The sequence below is a fragment of the Armigeres subalbatus genome, chromosome 1, assembly GCF_024139115.2.
Source record: "Armigeres subalbatus isolate Guangzhou_Male chromosome 1, GZ_Asu_2, whole genome shotgun sequence".
Lineage (NCBI taxonomy): Eukaryota > Metazoa > Arthropoda > Insecta > Diptera > Culicidae > Armigeres > Armigeres subalbatus.
This window is the reverse complement of record NC_085139.1, coordinates 301,203,580-301,208,494: the sequence shown is the minus strand read 5'-3', so window position 1 is coordinate 301,208,494 and position 4,915 is coordinate 301,203,580. Positions and strand designations below refer to the sequence as shown.

At 41.5% G+C, this 4,915-nt stretch overlaps 1 long non-coding RNA gene across 1 annotated transcript; it reads right to left on the bottom strand.

The window, feature by feature from the left end:
* Positions 1 to 3,461: 3,461 nt before the first annotated feature.
* Positions 3,462 to 4,689, bottom strand: LOC134216498 (uncharacterized). The gene is made up of 3 exons (XR_009980699.1): positions 4,275 to 4,689; positions 4,137 to 4,206; positions 3,462 to 4,086 (listed from the first exon to the last, which is right to left on the bottom strand). It is a non-coding gene; the product is annotated as an uncharacterized LOC134216498 (long non-coding RNA).
* Between the last annotated feature and the right edge of the window lie 226 nt (positions 4,690 to 4,915).

Genomic DNA, 4,915 nt, shown 5'->3' with positions numbered 1-4,915 from the left:
ATTCGTGTTCTATCTCGATTGACTCTGGCGTGGCTCGGGATGGTTCTGGAAGTTCTAACCCCGGAATATCCAAAGACTGGTCTGGGTCAGGCTTCTCTAGCACCGGAAGTGCTTCTATTGGATGTAGAAAGAAATGAAAACATTGTGCGCTCGACTGCTCAGTTGACATTGGTTGCAGCATCGCAATTTCCTCGAAGTTTGATCCATTCTGGATCATTGGTTTGATATTGAACGCCTTCCAAAAGTTAATCCCCAGAATTAGTTTCCTCGAAATCTCCGGAACTACTACCAGAGATATTACCTTGGTAATTCCTTTGAATCTCACCGGTACGTTTACGTAGCCCGTACAAGAATATTGCGTTTTGTCTGCCGTGCAGATCTTAATCGGTGACGGTAAGAGTTTAAGTCCTTGATTGTCAATTAATTCAGTGGAGTTCGCCACACTGATACCGGCACCCGAGTCAAGGAGTGCATCAGTCTCTACATCGAATATGCTAACTTTAACTAGCGGACACTGGCTAGTTCTGATCTTTACTTCTAGGAGATTTTCGAAAGGGTCTGAAAACGGTTTGGATGAGGTGGGAACTGAGGATTGCTGAGGAATGCTGACGTTCCCGAATATGCACTCCGAACTCAGTTTCCCGAATTTCGTGGAGTTTCTCCATTATGCGGTGTCCGTCCATGATGGCTATCACAGGTAGTCGAAATTTTCCTAGATTGCCACATACGTAACAGAAGACAGTCTTGACTTCTCTGCATTCTCTCCAGAAGTGACCGTTTTTCCGACAATTCCAACAAAGTAGCGTTCTCGTCGTTTCCTCTACTCTAGGCCCCGGCCTGTCCAGGTTTCTAGGAACACCTTGACCTCTTTGGTATCTCCTCGACAGTACGTTGACTTCTTCGTCCTCGGACGGTTCGCCTTCCGAATTTAAATCGATATTGTGCACTCCATGTCTTGGTCCCACCGGGTGCAGACCTGGATCACTGGCATCAATACGATAATTTAACTGTATCAGCTCCTCCAGATTGTCCACTTGGAAACACGCTAACTTCGATCTATAATGTTGGCGCATGTTCTCCCAAATTATTTCGAACTTTCGTTGTGGTGTTAGCGGTTTCGTCAACAGCTTGTTTAGTCGCTCGATGTCAGTTACGAAGGCTATAAACGTCTCACCTTTGAGCTGCTTTCGTTCGTAGATTTGTTGCCTATTCCCCTGGTCCTGGTTTGGGTTCCCAAACCTATATCTTATCCTGGTCTCGAACTGATTCCAGTCCCAATTAGCTTCATAATAGGTAAAGAACCAGTTGGATGCCTCGTCGCGTAACAACAAATGAATGTGACTGATCAAACTATCTCTAGGAATACCGGTCATGCTTGCTAAAACTTTAACTTTATAAATGAAATCCTCTAAAGTGGGTGATCTCGGTGACCCTGAAAAGAAGATGTTCCACTTTTCGATCTTCCTGTCGTACTGCATGCGATAATCCCTATTGATTGTCCTGTGCGAATTAATGTTTTGCGAACGATAGTACCCACTGCTCTCGCTTCCGTCATCGTTGTCCCACTCAGGTTGTTGCATCTGTCTAGAAATATGTCCTGTCCGACCAACATTCCTATTTCCAACCGACCCCTGTAACCCGAATTGAGAATGTTCAGTTGGTTGAATCAGCGGATAGTCCCTTCCAGCAAAATTCAGGTTTCTTGGCAGTTCTGTCGGTGGCACATTTTGACACCCTTGACGAAATTGAAAGTTATTATGTGCGGCATTCTCATGAGCAAATTGCTCATCGCCAACCGCCGGCCTCATTGCACATGTGTTACGTGAGTTTCCCATTAATGTGTTTATATTATGAGGCGTGCTGTCTAGCTGCTCTGGAACAGCAACCATCTGAGAAGGTAACGTTACCTGTGAAACTACCGTTTTAGGAATAGTACCCGTTCTGGTCGCGTGTGCAGTTAATTGAGCTTGTAGTTGATTTTGCCCCTCCTGCAGTTGTTTCGTTAATACTTGTTGTAGCATAGACTTTATTTCATTCATCTGAGCTTCTAGATGCTGAACTTTAAGTTCCAAATTAGTTTGAGAACCAACAGTATCTTTCTTCATTTCTTTTGGTGTTTCTATGCCTTTCTGATATTCTTGCCCTGAACCTGCCTTATTAGATGTATTTTTTGCCTTCTCGTTCGTTAACAAATTTCCACCTTTTTGCTTACCGTTATCACACTCCTCGTCTTCTTGTGAGAAATCGCCTTCTTCTAGGCCTCCTGACGGTACCGACGAATTTTTCGAATTGTACATAGTCACTAAGTCAAAAATATGTTTTTACCAAAGTATCTTTCATTGCCTTTGCCTCAGCCGTTTTAGCGATACTACGCTGTGCTCGCAAATGGTAGTGTTTAAGACGGCAGACCAACTTCACGTCAAAATTTTGAGACAGTGAATTCGTTATTGTATTAACCCTACCTGATATTAGATCATATTCTTGGTCGATAGAATACATCGAGCGATATTCTCTACCCTCTTGATTATCCTGATGCAAAAGTCTTCTCAAAGTCCTTTGTTTGGACTCCAAACTTTTACTGCACTCTTCCCCATGATTTCTAAGTTTCAGCTCATAGTCCACTTCATCGTTCAGCAAATGAGACGCAGAAGGAAATTTGGAAGACATTATGTATCTAAATTTACGAACTGACACAGATTATACAATTGAATTTACCACTGAGAAATACTAGTTTCACAATTACTTAGGGTTTAGAATAAATAAGAATAGATAGAATAAATTGAAAATGAATGTAGAAAAAATAAATAAATAATTTAATAAATAAATAAATAAATATTTCAATAAATAAATAATTTAATAAATAAATAAATAAATAAATACTTTAATAAATAAATTAATTAATAAGACACAAAAACAAAGATTTACTCAAAAAAAATCCTAATAAATTCACACAAATTAGCCTTCATTCAATGAATTCACATATATCCGAAAAGAAACTTATCAATATTTAATTTTCATAATTTTTGTGATTTGTAACATTTATCGAAACACGCTAAATATTCTGAACATACTACACACACAATAAATCTCGAATTTAACTAAAATGCACACATTTTTTACGTTGCGGCGCCAATTATGTAGCGGCCAAAATGGCGGCTAGCATTCCGCGGCTTGTTCCCCGACTCCTTGCAAACAAAATGGCTTATGCGCCACCTCCGAAGAGGACCACCTGTCGTTTTCTACGATGCCCGGCTAGATACTGACCGAAAGTCAGCTACTAAATTCTCGGAGATGAACGGGAACAAGCAAGCATTCATTCGACACCTATCTAGCATAGCTCGCAAATTCCACCAGATAACCGAATTCCATCAACACGACCTAAGTTCGTTATCATCACTGGCAGAAATTCCCCAACCTCTTCACCCTCATTCCACTTTGGAAGCCGGATAAACCAGACATTACACGGACAAACTAAAACTACTCGAACGTGAAACACACTTAAGCTTTCTTAACTATCACTAATACATGTTTTTACGGAAACAAAGACTTTATCAACGACATTTATTTAACGGATTACTTAACCTAGGTATTTACAACGGTCATTCCGACCGGCCGGCTTAATTTCCCCTGTTCACATCTGGCTACCTAACGTGTGCGGTTTTTTGCCTACTCTAGCTAATATTGTGTGTCTGTGCTAAGGTGCTTGCATGCAAGGCTCTTTACTCACGGTCTTTCGGGGCTTACGCTTTCAAGCTCCCTTTTGCGCTTCCTACGACGACGACGGCGATGGCTGCCACCGGCGATGACTCGTTGAGCTACAACCGAGTTTCACGTTCACGCACGAGATTTTGGTGGTTTTCTCGTGCCGTGAACTTGCTGTCTGGGCGAACGATGAACGGAATAGTCGCCTGGAGTGCGTTGAGGGCGTTCGCGACTCCCTTCCGGCCTCAAACCGCCGGGAAACTTTGCTTCCAGAGCGTAGACTGGATGCGCGACGGAGGGTGGTGCGGCGGCTAGCTTTTCGTCTGCGCTTTGTGCGGTATTTTTGGGTTGGCTCTGAATGAAAAAGCCGTAGCTTGCGCTAGGCTAGACGACACAATTAGCACATATGATGACACACAATTAAAGTCATTTACCTTTGAACTCTGACACAACAGTTCAACACGCACAACTTTTACCGCACAAACTTCGATATCTAGCTAGGGTCTTTACGGGGAAACATTTAGAAATAATTACTACTAACTTAAGAACACTTCACGTTTTAATAAACTTACAACAATTACACCACGGAAACTACACAACTTCGCGATCCTTCTTCTACCACGGTCTGGGACAAAGTGGACGAGACTATTTCTGAAATCCCTCAGATTAAACTGTCACGGTATGGTTTTAAGAAACGGGAACCCAATGGTCTCCGCTTACTATATTCGAGAGATATCAATTGTAGCTATCTCCTTTTGCTTTCGAATCGAAATTAGTTTACTCATCTCATTCCGTTATCGTGTCGAAGAATTCAATAGTTGCCTTTCAGTGTTCTCTATCCAGGCAACGAGAGCACGAATAGTGATTCTCGAATCGCTTCGCGCATCAACCTTGCGTAGCGGGATACCTATTTACGCTTCGAAAGTTGTATGCAATTTCCAAGTATTGTGCGTTGTGTGGTAATTTATTTTGTTTAATTGTGCTTCGCGTTTCTATGTTCATGTAATTTACTACTTTTAAGATTTTTTATATAATATTTACATTTATTTAGAATGCTTCAGCAAAACAATAATAACAAGAAAACAAATAACTGTTAAATAAATAAATAACGAAAACGGCTACTGTTACAATAGGCAGAGTAACTGAAGTGCCTAAGTGCGTGCGTGCGACAGTTAAATTAGTGCGTGCGAGTACGTAGAATTTGGATGCAACA